This window comes from Apodemus sylvaticus, chromosome 15 (assembly GCF_947179515.1).
Source record: "Apodemus sylvaticus chromosome 15, mApoSyl1.1, whole genome shotgun sequence".
NCBI lineage: Eukaryota > Metazoa > Chordata > Mammalia > Rodentia > Muridae > Apodemus > Apodemus sylvaticus.
In genome coordinates, this window is record NC_067486.1 from 52,393,262 (window position 1) to 52,412,479 (window position 19,218).

Consider the following 19,218-nt stretch of genomic DNA (forward strand, 5'->3'; position numbering starts at 1 on the left):
GGGCTGGCAGATGGTTGAAAGACAAGTATGGTAACATTACCCCGCTTAAAAATCCCTCATCATATATCTATGGTTTTGATCATAATACTAAAAGTCACCAGAATAAAGTAACCAATTCAGGTACCCAAAAATCCCCTTTCTTTCCTTCAAAATGAATATTCACCGAGTGCATATTATGCCTTAAATCTGTTGCTTGATATTCATCTACTCTTTCTTCAAATCTCACCCATCCTTCACCTGTCTCCCAATCCTTCAACACACAGGTTGGAAGAACATGCTATGTTTCCACCCATTGTTTTGCATTACTCTTTTCCTATTTTGTAGCTCTTGAGTGAGCTCTTTGAGTGAAATAAAGCCTATATTTTATACCAGTAAATTGTACAATGTCTACTCCATAGCAGGTCTTTTAAAAAATAGTGTGTATGTATGTGAGGTCAGAGGACGGTTTTGTGGGATTGTTTTTCTCCTTCCTGTTTTACATGGGTTCTAGGATGGAATTCAGACTGTCAAAAGTGCATCCTCAAGCAGGAAATGCTCTCTTGCCAGCCCCACACTATACATCTTTTAGTAGGTGTGCGTCTCTTAGTTCAGAAGCAGCCATCGTTTCTTGATTGAATCTTATTTTTCAGATGATTACTTTAGGGATGATGATTAAATTTATTCCCTTGACAAACATTTCTGAAGGAACTGTTAGGGGACACATTTTATAGCTGTACATTTATTTCCTAGCTACTTTCTTGAGCATCAATGGCACTGAGGAAATGGAAGCCGGGTGATGTCGCTGTCTTACATCTCCCAAGGGACATACGTGTTTTTCAAATTCAGATTTATGTGACTCTAAAGCTCATGCTCTCTTTTATTTAGTGTCATAATTTTTCCTCTAGGATAGAGCATAACTTTCTGTACATCTTACATAGCAAGGAAACATATATTACAACTTGCATTTCATAATAATGAAATTCTTAGGCCTTTAAACTTACCCATCGCTCAATCACAATGAGCATGCAGTTTGAAATCCATCCTGAGTCAGGATGTGGATGACTAAAAACTGGCTCTTAGGATTTTATTTTCTGGTTGTTAATAAATGATTAGATGGAAAATACTTCTCTAATGGTAGTCTGTAGGGAATGGGCTTTTCTACATGCTTCCTATTCCTCTCAGAAATTTTATATGAACGCAGAAGATTCTTTGATGCAGACTATATTCTGCAAACAAGAATGCATGAGTATGGGCTAAGAAAAAGTGGAGAAAAGAGTGAAATTGTGGTTATTACCCATGCTTTTTTTTTTCCTGAAGACTAAAGATGACTGCAAATTCTTCACATTTCCCCCAAAGGAAAATGAGATTGGTTTCTTCTTTCACTGGTTTTGGGAGGAAGAAGTGACTCTTCTGAAAAAATTATAGGAACATGATAATGATGCTAATCTCAAGACCTGGGCTTTGACATATTTGTAAATTTTTGTCTGTCTGTCTGTCTGTCTGTTTGTTTGTTTGTTTTGTCTGATTACTGGAGTTGATCTCAGGGCTCAGACCTATCTGGTAGGAAGCCCAACATGGTGTGCATATAAGAAGAACTCTGCAGCTGTGTGGAGGGAGAGAACCACCCACTGACCATAGTCTAACTCTTTTTGTAGCCTGATGTGAATAGTCTGTCTCTACTCTTAGGTTAGCCCAGTCCCTAACTGAATACAATTGTTTGAAAGCAACTGATCCTCTAATCTTCTGGAGCAAAGGAACCAGCCAGGCTAACTCTGTTTGTGTGCTTGTGTTATAGCAAGCTATGAAAGTCTGAATGCTCATGTCTGGTCATCAATTAATAACTAACTTATTCTACATCTACTATGGGAATCACTAAGCCAAATTAGACACACCAAATGTTCTTTTCATAGGGGGTGTTGCTTCTAGAATGCAAATACTAGCTAAAGTATGAGATGTAGTATACTAATATGATTTGTTTTTTTTTATTTTTTGAATTAAAATTTTAATCTCTCTGTGTCTGTCTGTCTCTCTCTGCATGTATATGCGTGTGTGTGTGTGTGTGCCTGCCTGCATGCATTATGTAAACCTGTATATGTGGTGATCATAGAACAACTTTCTAGAACTGAATCTAACCTTTCACTATGTGAGTTGCATAAGTAACTCAAGATCTCAGCTTTGGAGGAAGCAAACATCATTACCCACTAAATAACCTTGCAAGCCCTTATTTTTTGTTGTTCAGTTTTTGTTTTGTTTTATAATCATTGTGATAACTGAGAAAAATTTCAAGACAGAAAAACATGTATATGTATTTCTTACAAATCATTTCATCATGCCCTGTATGACTTGTTTTCTCTATCATGCTATTATTTTCAGCTGTAGAAACTGAGACACAGATATGAGATTACCTTTCTAGGATCACATCAAATAGGTTCTCAGAGTTCTATATTTTCGTGTTTATTATGCCAAACTCAATTTTAATATGAGGATTTAGTTAATATGCACTGTGCTAGGAAAATTTTAAGTTCCATATGGTCAGAGAATATGTCTGTCCCTTTTAATATTCTATATACCTCTAATCTATTTAAGAGAAAATATCCAGCACTAGTTAGATGAACAAAGTCATAGGGCATGGCTTAACTTGGAATGAAATTCAATTATGACTCAGTCGCTGAGTGTGCTTCTATAATACCTGTGAAGGATGTGACGGGATGCATTTCTGGAGAGTGGCAGTGTGAACACACAGTCAGCCATCATGCTCTCTTTTCAGGGATGCCCATGAGAGCATCTCCTCATGTGAGGAATATGTTTGTTAATCTTGATGATAATTCTCATAAATATATTGAGGACACAAACTGCATACTATCTCCTTTCCCTAAATCATATTATTCTAAACAAAGAAAATCTTCTCAAAAAGAAGGGTATATAATTTTGAAATTATGAGAATGCTAAAAACTTGGATGTAAAAAACAGGTCAGAAAATAGGAGTCTTGACATGAAATCAATTTTCATGTTGATAGCTTGTGTCTTTGTGTGAAAATTAGTTTCAGGAAATACACGTATTCACATACTTCAGTGAAAATGCTGTACACTGATGTGTGGGATGAGGTATTTTTAACCTACTGGATGGGCTTTAATAGACAAGTAATGGTTTGCTATGTATCCTCCGTCAAATTTGATCACCCCGAAAGTTGTCATGCATACTGTTTCAGCTATAACTGAGAACAGAAATGAGATCAGATAGTCCTAGAGGATTATGAAAACAGGATAAACATTTAATACACAGGCAGCATTGAAAAACTAATCTCAGAGTGATGTTTTTCTTTAGTTTAAACTAGCCATCCTGTGAACAGTCACTCCTCTATAGAGGGTACATCAAGTTTCATAAAGATGACCACAAGAAGAACTGAAATATATATTCATTATGTTTGGAAAACTGAAAAATGTTTTTCTCATGTAACATTTAACTGCTAGCACAATTTGAAAAGTGAAAAAGATTAGCATAAAATTTCAAAATTCTAAGACAAATCTGACTAATGTTTTGCTTTGCTTTTCTCTTTCTCTTTTCTTCCCATGTTGAGTCAAAATAAATCTCGTTAAAGCTACATTCTCTGAAGTGCAACCTTACCTATTGTATCTCACCATATGCGACACATTTGTAATTTTTTAAGTAATTTTTTTCTTTGAAGCTAAGTTTAATTGCAAGCTGTACATAAAGCTTTGATGTTAGTAATGTTAAAGACTTCCTTGACATGAGGATTTTAAAGCACAGCATAATGTACATGACTGAACACAGATCCAGGAATGATACCATATGTGCTATATTATGTAGATAACATTGGTACAAGTGAAGCTTATAAGCAATAAAATACACAAAAAAGGGAATGCTAAAGTTTAAGTCCTCACCAACAGTGGGATAGCTCATGATGTATCGCTAGAAGTTTTATTCACTGTGATCATTCTAGAAACTGCCATTTTCTTGTCTGTTTTTTTCTTCATATAATTTACATTTGTGTATGATACTGGTTTATGCAAATGCGTTTGCTTGCTTGTAAAACTACTTAGAAATCCTTATCCTTGAAACATACAGGAATGAATGCCACTTAAAGGTATTTGTATTCAATTCATTGGCATGAACTTCCTGGGCTGCATCTTGCAGAGTACTGTCACCTGCTAAGTAAGAACTTGGGCTCGAGGCATTTAGTACTCTGGCTCTTCCTCTCACTTTTGTGTTCACTTTTATTTTCAATCAATCCTCCTCCTCCTCCTTTTCTTCCTCTTCCTTCTCCTCCTCCTCCTTCTCCTCTTCCTCCTCCTCCTTCTGCTTCTCTCTCTCTCTCTCTCTCTCTCTCTCTCTCTCTCTCTGTCTATGCACATATGAATGCATGCACTCAGGATCATATATACAGTAGAAAGGGATAAAGGAAATGTATTGTTGTTGTTGTTGTTGTTGCTGCTGCTGCTGCTGTTGTTGTTTTATGATAGGAAGAATACTTTCTTCTCCCAACCTCTGGCAGATAGTATTGAGCCTGTCATCTAATACCCACTAATTCTACTCACACCAACCTGTCTTTAGTAACTCCATGGGGCTGAGGTTCGGTACTCTATGGGACTGTAAACATATTATTTTCAACATTATGGTAATAACGGCCACAAAGCATATCTTTCTATCTATTTAATATATTACTGTAAACTAAATATCTTTAAACTTTCGATGAACTTAGAATTCATTTCCAGATTTGCTTTCAGGCAAAAGATGTGCAAGTTAATGTCAAATTGAAGGAAAAAACAAAATTATATCAGCACTTTTATACATTCTATGTACCTACAATTTAAATATGCATAAAATTTCATACACACCTTTTATATATGTATAGAATCTCACCACTTTGTGTGCTGAAATTTGCTCTACCAAGGTGAGACTTAGGTCATTTTAGCAATGTTTTCTATTATTTAATTTTTTAAGTGACAATTTTGGCTTACAGAAAAATAATACATTGTAGGGATTAAATCATATGCAAAATAAAAGACAATCTTACTAAAACAAGAAGCTGTAAAGATACCATTGTATAGCTCTTATACTAAGTGTAAAAGACTATTATGTCACTTGGCATAATGCTATCAAATCTAATGGAAGGTTGTATGCTGTAAACTTAATTAAAATATCTAGGTGTATGACTAAAAGCCTAATGAAAAAGGTAAATGGATACAGTTCATATAGTCAATTAGTACAAAATACAAAAAGGAAAGGAGGTGGAGAAAGAGAGAGAGAGAGAGAGAGAGAGAGAGAGAGAGAGAGAGAGAGAGAGAGAGAGAAAGAAATAGTAGGTGGCAGAAAGAACCCAGAAGCTGATGGCTAAAGCTTGATTATATCAGTAAAACACTAAATATGCCTTATCCAAACATACATATTTGAAAAAGATTTGAGCCTGTTTGCTGGAAGAGGAAAGGTCCTAATGTTCTTTGTTATGGAATGTAGAAGAAAGTTTGAAAAAAATGGAAGGGAAAAATGATTCCCTATTTATTACATTACTATACCACCATCATCATTACAGCATGAGTTCATTCTCCTGAGATATTTCCTTTCATGCTTTAACTTTTGCTTCTTCTCTCATATATTACACCATGACTGCTGTTTCCCTTCCTTCCTCTTCTCCCAGTCCCTCTCCTCCACCTCCTCTCTCCACCACATGCATTCTAATCTTCTTTTCCCTTCAGAGAAAGCCAGGCCTCCCAACCAAATATGGCACATCAAGTTGCAATAAGACTGGGCACCTCCTCTCATATTAAGGCTGGGCAAGACAATCTAGTAAGTGGAAAAGGCTCGCGAAAGCAGGCAAAAGAGTCAGGTGGGTTCTGTACCCACTGCAAGGTGTCCCACAAGAGCACCAAGCTACACAACCACAACATATATACAAAGAGCCTAGACCAGATCCATTCAGGCTCCCTAATTATTGTTTCAGTCTCTGTGAGCCTGCATGAGCCCAGGTTAATTAATTCTGTGGGCTTTCTTGTGGTGTCCTAAAATCCTTCCTCCCCCTCTTTAGAAGGATCCCATGAACTCTGCCTAATGTTTGACTGTGAGTCTCTGCATCTGTTCCCATCCATTGCTGGATGAATTCTCTCTAATCACCATTGTGCTAGGATTATGATAGGTTCTGGTCTACAAGTATAGTACAGTGTCATTAGGATTCATTTCATTGACTTTTCTTCTGTTTATGTTTGGTTCTGTCTGAGGTCTCTCAGCAATGTAGACTCTGGTTCCTGGTCAGGGATGGGCTTCCTGCTATTGCATGGCTCTCAAGCTGGACTACTCACTGGTTGTAATGCTACACTTTCTGTTCCATCTTTACCCTAGTACATCTTACAGGTAGGACAAATTGCAGGTCAATGGTTTTCTGGCTGGGTTGGTATTACAATCACTCCACTGGAACCCTTGCCCGGTTTCAGAGGATTCAGGCTCTGCATCCCCATTACTGGGAAGCTTAACTAAATTCTCTCTCATGGATTCATAGGAGTTTCCATTGCACTGGGCTTCTAACTCATCTCCCAAACACCCCCAATTTCCCAATTCTAGTTGGCTCTTCAGTAGTCTGCTCTGCCATTCTTAGCCTGAAGCATTTTCCAAAGGGAGTTTTGATTTGCTTCCATTTTGATATGTACACTTTTCTCTCATGGTTTTCTTTCTCCTTAGGATTAAATTAAACCTCAATGCGTTATAAGAGTTCATTCACATATATGGACTCAGGAGGAAACTTTAAGTGTTAGTCAAATAAAACGTTCTGGTGTTGAACTGCATGATAAGTAACAGGCCCCAACACAAGACAGCTACTGTTTTTTACTGTTTGTTTATTTATTTATTTATTTATTTATTTATTTATTTATTTATTTATTTATTTTTAGTATGACACCAGCTAGTTCTGAGGCTGAGGTGGGTTAAAATGTCAAACATAGTTTTGTTTTTCAATACCTATCCATGGGTAAAAGACTTATCAAAGTAGATGCAAGGGTCCAGTTAGTTACCTTATCTATCTATCTATCTATCTATCTATCTATCTATCTATCTATCTATCCATCCATTCATCCATTCTAATCCTTTCTTATAGATTTCTTCATTTATTGTCCAGAATTGGAGATCAAATCTTAGGCTTCCCATATGCTCGGAAGCACTGTACCATTTAGTTCAATCCCCAGATGCAATCACATATTCTTAAATACATGACTACTCTGAACTGGATGTGATTTTACTTAAAATTTCAGAAAGGCATTTTAAAATTAATCCATTGTTCTTGGAGTTTTCCTATAATGACATTCATACCTTAACTATGGAAATAAAACATTAACAAAGACAAAATATTCTGAGCCACAAACTACCAATCAATTGTTATTTCTACTTAATTAGCTACTTTAAGAGATATTACAATATAATAGCCATGGGAACTTTTGCTGTCTGAGTTCTGTACTATTGTATTGTATTGATGTGCTATGATTTACTAGATAATTTCTACTATAGGCTACTATAGGCTATTATTTCTACTGTAGGCTGTAAGTATAGATTACTTACAGTTCCTCATATAAGCAATGCTTTCCTAAATATATTCTTTTCATGGCTCCTTTTCTTACTTTGATAAATAAGTTCCTGACCACTAAAACTCTTTTATAATGTTGAGTAGGTTTAGATTCAGACTTTTATATAGTCTTTCTCAAGTGTGACTTTTTCAGATTTAAGTGATCAACTTGCTGCAGATATACCTTTTTGTCTTTGGTAGCTAGCTGATTGTGCTGTGATGGAAGTTATCTCTCAGCTTGTCATTATCACCTTCATTTTTCTGTATGTTGTTTCTTGTATAACATTATAGTACTTCTAAAGAATACACATGCCTTCTCTCCTTTGCGTTTTATGCTTACATTGTGTTTTAATCTCACATACATTATATAACTAAAACTATTGCAGGTGGTGAAATGTAAATGCATGACTACTTTGCACAGATAAGTATACAGTTGAAAAATAGTTTGCAGGATTATGGGGTGAAAATTGTGATAAAAACTGCTAATGCCACAAAATGTGTAAAATAGCTAGAAATTAATATAGTTTTTGACAGTCAGGTTCTTAGTGTATATTCTGTGATCTTGGAAGTGCTTTGTTATTACCTGAGTTGAAATTAATACTAATAGGACAAGATGAGAGATCCATTAAGCTCATGGTAAGGAAAATATATAGTCCTTTGTGAGTAGCTTGCTTTAAAGTGGGTAAAATGGTGTTTTCAATGACATGAGTCCTGAAATCCATTTTATTCTTTGAATTTTAATTATATTATGTTGACATTAATCTAAAGCATTTAACATACACTTCTGTAGATTTGCCTATATTCTTTTAACCATAACCTCCATAATTGAAGTGGAAGTAGTAAGATTACAAAAGAATGATTTCAGAAGTGGGGATACTAGTTCAAAATATTGAAAAGGTTAAAGACTTTATGAGCTTTATTTTTTCCAACCTTGCTTTCCTTAACAATATAAAACTATATGGGTTACATTTAATAATAATAGTAGTGTGTCCACTATTAGATTTCTTAATTTAAATGCATTGTTATGGAATAGACTAATGAGATACCTACTTTTAAAATAGTCTTAATTATAAGGAAGTAGTTATATTTACAATTTTCAGAGATTTATTAAAACATTCCATAATTAAACATTATTATGGGATATTATTTTCTGTTTTGGGGGAAGTCATTAAAATTACTACTTCTCATACTGAAATTTAAAATTAGAAATATTCACAATGTACAGTAAAGAGCTTTCCAGTAGGGACCTGTCAGGGTTGAGGTTGAACACTAGCTGCTGGCATCTCCTTGTGCAGTCAATTCAATCTAGCAGTGTTCCCACCTTTACTGAGACACTATGTTGGTTCTAGGATGCCAATATCTCCGTACAGTGCTGGGACTTGGTATACAAGGGCTCCACATCACTTTATTAGGGTTTTAATTTTTTGTGCATGTAAAGACAGAAAGAAAAAATGAGATACAGTTTGATATCCATGCTAACAAAAAACTAAACAACTGTTTTACCTGAAGATGTCATAAAAGTCAAATACCTAAAAGAATTATACAGGAAAGCTATTTCAGCTTGTTCTGCTTCCTCAGTATTTGTTTTCCTTTGCAACAAATTAGTAAGTAGAATAGTCAGACTCAGATTGTTTGTGCAAACTTCAGTGAAACTGGTTATCTCTACTTATCTGTTCATTTGCAAAGATAACAGAAATCATTACCTCAGAGCATTGCTGTCCTCAAAATAAGTACAGTAAGCCAGAGTCTGGACCATACCAAATGTTTGCTCAACGGTAGTTATTGCAAAGCTTATCATTATATATAAATGCTAGTTTTATTACATCTTTAAGAGAAAGCAGCAGCAGGACTGATTAGCAACCATTCTATGAACACGAGCAAAGAAAGAAAAGGTTGCTCTTTAGGGGATTCTGTTTCTAAGTGCCAAAAACTTGTCAACCATTGCTCTCAATGTGTTTCTTTCGTTAAAGTTCATTGTCTTATATCATCCTATCTAGTGTGTCAAAAAGAAAAACAAACTTTGGTCAAAGTATTCAAACACCTGGATTTCTTTCTCTCAGCATATGTTAGAAAAATTTGGCAATGGAGTTTCCTTGTCTTTCTAGCCTAAGACAATTCAATAACATCTATCGCCCCATGTGTTATCATAGGGACACTCTATAGAGAAACCATTTTCCCATAAAAGAAAGTAGCTGTGAACATAATAATCCCTTTTTATTCATGCTTGTCTCCAAAGAAAAAGCTTCATGTGGGCAAGGAATGAGAGCCTGGGTTACATGCTTCCGTCTTGTGGTGGGCACTGTGGTCATATAGAGTAGCTGATGGGTAAGTAGTCACATAGTACTTGAATTGCTTAGGTGAATGTTCTCTCTAAATTAGTTTGACTGAAGCTAGCATATGTCTACTCATTCTAAACATTTCCAACCTTCCACTAGTTATTATGAAAAATATGGCAATCTTTTACCTGCTGAGTTACAACTGTCTTTATATTTATAGCATGCTCTCTATACAAATACATGAAGGTAATGAACACTGTACATAAACAAGTCAAACAAATGAAGCTCTGGAAGTACCTCATCTTGTCTCCATAGAACATTGCAATGTTTTCTCTTATTATTTTAATTATAATTGTACTGCATGATGTTGTATTATATTTTTTCAGATGTAGTTATTCCTTTCTCTGTTAATATTAATGCATTTAAGGTTTCAACATCAATATTGTCTAGAAATTTTGCTTACTCTGTCTTGTGGACAACAGCAAAATGAGACTGAAAGGTGTTTTTGTCCCCCTATTAACCTCATTTTTATGATTTGTTCTTTTTTTCCATCAGGGGAGGAATAAAAACAGAAAAAAGTGTTGTGTTGAAAAATGCCTGAATATGCTTTAAAATATTTACAAAAATGTTTTTTTTTATTTTCTCATTTTAAGATACTTACCCTTGTTCTATTCTTTTAAATCCTGCTATAACTAACAAATTAATATTACTAGACTCTGTACTGGAAAGTATGACACTAGAATTCTTATGCATTTTCTACTTACATACAAATTAACATACAAATTCATATGTGTTTTCTAGTAATTATCATTTGTAAGGACATGTCATAAGAATGCAGACAACTGATCTATGTATAAACAAAACTTGAGATGATATTCATAAAAGGGGAGGGATTCAGTAAATTCAGGTTCTATTACATAAGATGATTCAGGGTAGAAACTTGTCTACTGTATTATTCTCTGTCTTAATAAGAACTTAGGTAGCTAAAAATAGAGACAGGAAATACTGAGGCAGAAAGGTTAATTGGAGATAGATAAGGAGGAAAGAAGAGAAGAGGAGGTAGGTTAGGGTTAATCAAACAGAAACCTATACAAAAAAAAGTCATATAGAAAGTTATTATCTGACAGGTAAGAAGTCTCAGTGAACATAGGCCTAACAACATGAATGCAATCTCTAGAACACACATGACAAGAGGATAGAATCAATTATCATAAGTTGTCTCATGATCTTCACATGTACACCTTGACGTGTGTATGTGTGCGCGTGTGCGTGCGCACACACACACACACACATATAAACACAAACATATGCACAAATAATAAATAAATGTAACAAATATTAATAAAATTAATCATGTAAAACAATTTAAAATACAGCTTTAAATAGATAGAGTGCATAAAACATTGTGTGTGAATATAATACATATCACATCTGATACTTTAAAGAATGATTCCCAGCAAAGTCAGATAAAGCTGCTCCAAGGATTCGTGAGTCCCTTAACTAAACCTGAATGCTGGATGTAAGAAACTTCTGAGTTGCTTGGCCATGGAGGCTCCACAGCCTCTCAGAGTGATACAGGGCTATTAGGCTGTTTCATTCCTCTTGATGCTGCCAGAACTAGATGATAAGACCCTGTTCTTGAAGACAGAAGACAGCTCAATTGTAAGATATAGGAAAAACAACAACACCACCATAAAGTTTCAACCTGAGATGTAGGCTTCCTTTTGGTGACTAGTTGTCATAATACCAGAAGGTATAGGCTACAAATCTATGTAGGATACAAATGGAGAGGAAGCAAAACAAGTATTGCCCAGGTGCAAATTCTATAAATAACAAACTAATATGCCAGGCAAAATATGACTAGTTGTGCAGTAGTGTCTTGCCAGCTATGGAAGTGTCCTATTTAGGTTCTCTGTTACTTTGATCAATCACTGAACAAAATAACAATTTGAAAGAGAAAAATGTTTGTTTGGCTTAGACTTCCATGTCACAGCCCATCATCAAGGGAAGCCCAGGCAAAAGCTCAATCCAGGAAGCTGGGGGCAGGAACTGAAGTAGAGACCATGGAGCAATGCTGCTTACTGGCTTGCTCTCCATGGCTTGCTCAGATTTCTTAAACAACCTAAGACCACCTGCCCAGAAGTGGCACGACTCAGTCTGGCCTGGATCCTCTCCTATAAATCCTTAGTCAAGGAAATGCATCACAGATATGCCCATTTTCCAATCTGATGGAGGCAGTGACTTCTAGTTCTTCCCCCACAGATGACTATAAATCCTATCTAACTAGCACAGGGAACAATGTGTCACACTCTTGATTTCAGGCTCATGCTGTTATAGGAAATCCATTCCTCGTGATATAAGTTCTCATAAAAATCTTCTGTTAGGTAACATGCCCTAAGAAGGAATCTACTGATGCTGTTTACCCAAATTGACACGATGTCAAACTACTTTTTAATTATATGTATAGGCAATGATGAATACTATGCTCAGTATTTACCAGAGGCCTCTATTTGTAGTGAAAGTTGAATATAGTGAAACATGGCTTCTCAAATTGCTTAGAAGTGAAGATAGCGACTTTAGCTATAGACTCATTATAAATAATGAGTAAATAAAACCCATTTATATCACCTAGTCTAAGGCTCAGGAATCACAGGCCATGTGATGAAAAAAATTTAAGAGCAAAACACAGAAGAAATCCTGCAGAATGGCATCCTGTGGAAATGATAAAGCCACTTCAATAATCAACTAAAAGCAACTACATCAAACTGCACTTAAAGTTGAACAAGAAAGGGCTTGTTAATAGTCAGGCATGGACTCAGGGGGATGTGTTGTCTTATCTCCTGCAGACAGAGTGAGCTGATAGAGACTGGAGAGTAACTGCCTTCAGTTGAGCTCACCAGGCTCCAATAGAGGGTTTTAAACCTACACAGATGCACAGATTGCTCTGATTGAATCAGCTGGATCACAAAATGAAAACATGACTATGGGGAATGGACTTGTAGTAAGGAGAAGTTTATATTGATGGGAGGGAGACAAAAGAGGGTCGGGATTGACAGTAATCAGAAAGCTTTGCATGCTGCCAGAACTAGATGATGCATGCATGGACATGTTGAAGGATGAATTTAATAACAATAAAGAACAGTATTCTTCTAAAAGTGATATGGAGTGATTTGGGAAATTTTATAATTGATTTTTATTTACATGTATTTCTCATTTAAGAATATTGTCTTGCTGGGCAGTGGTGGCGCATGCCTTTAATCCCAGCACTTGGGAGGCAGGGGCAGGCTGATTTCTGAGTTCAAGGCCAGCCTGGTCTACAGAGTGAGTTCCAGGACAGCTAGGGCTATATAGAGAAATCCTGCCTTGAAAAACACAACAACAACAAAAAGAATATTGTCTCAAACAAACAGTAACTACTAAAACAATGAGGTTCCTATTACAGGAAATTGAATAATATTTTTTTTTTCATTTTTATTTTTATTTATTTATATTTTTTATTTACATTGCAAATGATTTCCCCCTTTCTGGGTCCCCACTCCCCGCAAGTCCCATAAGCCCTCTTCCGTCCCCCTATTCTTCCATCTACCCCTTCCCACTTCCCTGTTCTGGAATTCCCCTATACTCTTGCACTGAGTCTTTCCAGAACCAGGGCCCACTCCTCCATTCTTCTTGGACATCATTTAATATGTGGATTATGTCCTGGGTATTCAAAGTTTCTAAGCTAATATCCACTTATCAGTGAGTGCATACCATGATTGATCTTTTGAGACTGGGTTGCCTCACTTAGTATGATGTTCTCCAGCTCCATCCATTTGTCTAAGAATTTCATGAATTCATTGTTTCTAATGGCTAAATAGTATTCCATTGTGTAAATATACCACATTTTTTGTATCCATTCCTCCGTTGAAGGACATCTAGGTTCTTTCCAGCTTCTGGCTATTACAAATAGGGCTGCTATGAACATAGTGGAGCATGTGTCCTTATTGCATGCTGAAGAATCCTCTGGATATATGCCCAGTAGTGGTATAACAGGGTCCTCAGGAAGTGACATGCTCAGTTTTCTGAGGAACCGCCAGACTGATTTCCAAGTGGTTGCACCATCTTGCAATCCCACCAGCAGTGGAGGAGTGTTCCTCTTTCTCCACATCCTCGCCAACACCTGCTGTCTCCTGAGTTTTTGACCTTAGTCATTCTGACTGGTGTGAGGTGAAATCTCAGGGTTGTTTTGATTTGCATTTCCCTAATGATTAATGATGTTGAACATTCCTTAAGTTGTTTCTCAGCTCTCCGAAGTTCTTCATGTGAAAATTCTTTGTTTAGCTCCGTATCCCACTTTTTAATGGGGTTATTTGATCTCTGGGTTCTACTTTCTTGAGTTCTTTGTATATATTAGATATTAGCCCTCTGTCAGATTTAGGGTTGGTGAAGATTCTTTCCTAGTCTGTTGGTTGACATTTTGTCCTTTTGACGATGTCCTTTGCCTTACAGAAACTTTGTAGTTTTATGAGGTCCCATTTGTCAATTCTTGATCTTAGAGCATAAGCTATTGGTGTTCTATTCAGAAAATTTTCCCCTGTGCCCATGTCCTCCGGGGTCTTCCCCAGTTTTTTTTCAATTAGTTTCAGTGTGTCAGGTTTTATGTGGAGGTCCTTGATCCATGTGGAGTTGAGCTTGGTACAAGGAGATAAGAATGGATCGATTCGCATTCTTCTGCATGCTGACCTCCAATTGAACCAGCACCATTTGTTGAAAAGACTATCTTTTTTCCACTGGATGCTTTCAGCCCCTTTGTCGAAGACCAAGTGACCATAGGTGTGTTGGTTCATTTCTGGGTCTTCAATCCTACTCCATTGATCTGCTTGCCTGATATTGTACCAATACCATGCAGTTTTTATCACTATTGCTCTGTAGTAGAGTTTAAAGTCTGGGATATTGAATCCCCCTGAAGTTCTTTTACTGTTGAGAACAGTTTTAGCTATCCTGGGTTTTTTGTTATTCCAGATGAATTTGAGAATTGCTCTTTCTAGCTCTATGAAGAACTGGGTTGGGATTTTTATGGGAATAGCATTGAATCTATAGATTGCCTTTGGCAAGATGGCCATTTTAACTATATTAATCCTGCCAATCCAAGAGCATGGAAGGTTTTTCCATTTTCTGAGATCTTCTTTGATTTCCTTCTTCAGAGATCTGAAGTTCTTGTCATATAGGTCTTCACTTGTTTGGTTAGAGTCACCCCAAGATACTTTATGCTGTTTGAAGCTATTGTGAAGAGGGTCATTTCCCTATTTTCTTTCTCAGTCTGCTTATCCTTTGAATATATAAAGGCTGCTGATTTGCTTGCATTGATTTTGTAGCCAGCCACTTTGCTGAAGTCGTTTATCAGCTGTAGGAGTTCTCTAGTAGAGTTTTTAGGGTCACTTAAGTATACGATCATATCATCTGCAAATAGTGATAATTTGACTTCTTCCTTTCCAATTTGTATCCCTTTGACTTCCTTCTGTTGTCTAATTGCTCTAGCTAGGACTTCAGGAACTATATTGAAAAGATATGGAGAGAGGGGGCAGCCTTGTCTAGTCCCTGATTTTAGTGGGATTGCTTCAAGTTTCTCTCCATTTAGTTTGATGTTGGCTACCGGTTTGCTGTATATTGCTTTTACTATGTTTAGATATGGGCCTTGAATTCCTGTCCTTTCCAAGACTTTTAGCATGAAAGGATGCTGAATTTTGTCAAATGCTTTTTCAGCATCTAATTAAATGATCATGTGGTTTTTTTCTTTGAGTTTGTTTATGTAGTGGATAGCATTTATGGATTTCCGTATATTGAACCATCCCTGCATCCCTGGGATGAAGCCTACTTGATCATGGTGGATGATCGTTTTGATGTGTTCTTGGATTCGGTGGGCAAGAATTTTATTTAGTATTTTTGCATCGATATTCATAAGGAAAATTGTCCTGAAATTCTCTTTCTTAGTTGGGTCTTTGTGTGGTTTTGGTATCAGCGTAATAGTGGCTTCGAAAAAGGAGTTGGGTAGTGTTGCTTCTGTTTCTATTTGGTGGAAGAGTTTGAAGAGTATTGGTATTAAGTCTTCTTTGAAGGTCTGATAGAATTCTGCACTGAAACCATCTGGTCCTGTGCTTTTTTTGGTTGGAAGCCTATCTATGACCCCTACTATTTCTTTAGGGGTTATGGGTCTGTTTAGATTGTCTATTTGATCCTGGTTTAATTTTGGTAATTGGTATCTGTCTAAGAAAATGTCCATTTCCTCCAGATTCTCCAGTTGTGTTGAGTACAGGTTTTTGAAGTAGGATCTGATGATTTTTTGAATTTCCTTGGTTTCTGTTGTGATATCTCCATTTTCATTTCTAATTGTGTTAATTTGGATATTTTCTTTGTGCCCTTTGTCCAGCTAAGGGTTTATCTATCTTGTTGATTTTTTCAAAGAACCAGCTTTTGGTCTTGTTGATTCTTTCTATGGTTCTCTTGGTTTCTACTTGATTGATTTCAGCCCTGAGTTTGATGATTTCCTGTCTTCTCCTCCTCCTGGGTGAATTAGCTTCTTCTTGTTCCAGGGTTTTCAGTTGTTCCGTTAATCTTCTAGTGTAAGCTCTCTCGAATTTCTCTTTGAAGGCACTCAAAGCTATGAGTTTTCCTCTTAGCACTGCTTTCAATGTGTCCCATAGATTTGTGTATGTTGTGCCTTCATTTTCATTAAATTCTAAGAAATCTTTGATTTCTTTCTTTATTTCTTCCTTGACCAAGGTATCATTGAGTAGAGTATTATTCAGTTTCCATGTGTATGTGGGGTTTCTGTTGTTTTTACTGTTACTAAAGACCACTTTTACTCCATAGTGATCTGATAGGAGGCATGGGATTATTTCAATCTTCTTATATTTGTTGAGGTCTGTCTTGTGACCAACTATATGATCTATTTTAGAGAAGGTACCATGAGGTGCTGAGAAAAAGGTATATTCCTTTGCTTTGGGATAAAAAGTTCTATATATATCTGTTAACTCCAATTGGTTCAAAGCTTCAATTAGTTTCATTGTCTCCCTGTTTAGTTTCTGTTTTCCTGATTGGTCCATTGGTGAAAATAGAGTGTTGAAGTCACCCACAATCAATGTGTTAGGTGCAATGTGTACTTTGTGCTTTAGTAAAGTTTCTTTTATGAATGAGGGTGCCCTTGTATTTGGGGCATAGATGTTCAGGATTGAGAGTTCTTCTTGTTGGATTTTTCCTTTGACCAGCAAGTAGTGACCTTCCATGTCTCTTTTGATGACATTAGGTTGAAAATCAATTTTATCTGAAATTAGAATGGCAACTCTGGCTTGTTTCCTGGGAACATTTGCTTGTAGAATTGTCTTCCAGCCTTTTACTCTAAGGTAGTTTTTGTCTTTGACATTGAGGTCTGTTTCCTGTAAGCAGCAAAATGTAGGGTCCTGTTTACGTAACCAGTCTGTTAGTCTATGTCTTTTTATTGGGGCATTGAGTCCATTGATGTTAAGAGATATCAAGGAATAGTGATTGTTACTTCCTGTCATTTTTGACGTTATTTTTTAAATTTGATTGGTTAACTTCTTTTGGGTTTGATGAAAGAAGCTTAATATCCTGCTCTTGCCAGGGTATAGTTTCCCTCTTTGTACTGGTGCTTTCCCCCTATTAACCTTTGGAGGGCTGGGTTTGTAGAAAGATATTGTGTAAATTTGGTTTTGTCGTGGAATATCTTGGTTTCTCCATCTATAGTAATTGAGAGTTTCGCTGGGTATAGTAGTCTCGGCTGGCATTTGTGTTCTCTTAGAGTCTGCATGAGCTCTGCCCAGGATCTTCTAGCTTTCATGGTCTCTGGTGAGAAATCTGGTGTAATTCTGATAGGTCTTCCTTTATATGTTACTTGCCCTTTTTCTCTTACTGCCCTAAGTATTCTTTCTTTGTTTAGTACATTTGACAGGAGGTATTTCTGTTCTGGTCCAGTCTGTTTGGAGTTCTGTAGGCTTCTTGTATATTCATGGGCATCTCTCTCTTTAGGTTAGGGAAGTTTTCTTCCATAATTTTGTTGAAGATATTTGCTGGCCCTTTAAGTTGTAAATCTTCACTCTCATCAATACCTATGATCCTTAGATTTGGCTTTCTCATTGTGTCCTGGATTTCCTGGATATTTTGGGTTACAAGCTTTTTGCATTTTGCATTTTCTTTAATTGTTGAGTCCATGGTTTCTATGGTATCTTCGGCATCTGAGATTCTTTCTTCTATCTCTTGTATTCTGTTGTTGATATTTGCATCTATGGTCCCTGATTTCTTCCCAAGGTTTTCTATCTCCAAAGTTGTCTCCCTTTGTGCTTTCTTAGTTGTTTCTACTTCTGTTTTTAGATCCTGAAAATTTTTGCTCAGTTCTGTCATTTGCTTGTTTGTGTTTTCCTCTAATTCTTTAAGCAATTTTTGTGTTTCCTCTTTCATGACTTCTGCTTGTTGATCAAGGTTCTCCTGTATTTCTTTAAGTGATTTTTGCATTTCCTCCTTATTGGCTTTTGTATTCTCCTGAATTTCTTTCAATGATTTTTGTGTTTCCCTTGTATGGGCTTCTAATTTTTGATCCATTTTCTCCTGAATTTCTTTAAGTATGTCCTTCATGTGTTCCTGTACTAGCATCATGACCAGTGATTTTAAATCCAAATCTTGTTTTTCTGGTGTGTTGGGGTATCCTGGACTTGCTAATGTTGGAGAATTGGGTTCAGATGCTGCCATAATGCCTTGGTTTCTGTTAGTAACGTTCCTACGTTTGCCTTTAGCTATCTGGTTCTCCCAGGACTTAGATGGTCTTATTGTCGCTGGCTGGAGCTTCAACCTACTGTGGATCTTTAAGGTTATTTCTGCAACACTGGATGACTGGGTTTCTTCTGGCGCAGATTACTGATATGCTGGCTTCCTCTTTTGTGCTTTTGGAGCCCTTCTCTGTCTTGCCTCAAGCAATGCTATACTTAGGTTGTCAAGGTCAACCAGGTGTTCTCTGTCTGCTCTATTATGGAGGGAAGAAGTTGTGGTGGGGGTCACTCCCTCTGTTGATTCTCACATAGGACACAGGTCCTAAGATGAACTGGCTTGCAGATGAACCACCATCTTTGCACCATGACAGAGCAGACAGGAAACACCAGGTTCACTGTGACAACCCAAGTATAACATTGCTTGGGGCAAGACACAGCATGGCTCCAACAGCAAACAAGAGGAGGGCAGCACATCAGCAATCTGTGCCAGGGGAATCTCAGTCATTCACGGTTGCATAAATAGCTTAACAGGTTCACAGGAAGTTGAAGCACCAGTCAGTGATAACAAGACCAATTAACACCAGTGAGAACTAGATGGCAAAAGGCAAATGTAAGAATGATTCTAACAGAAATCAAGGCAAT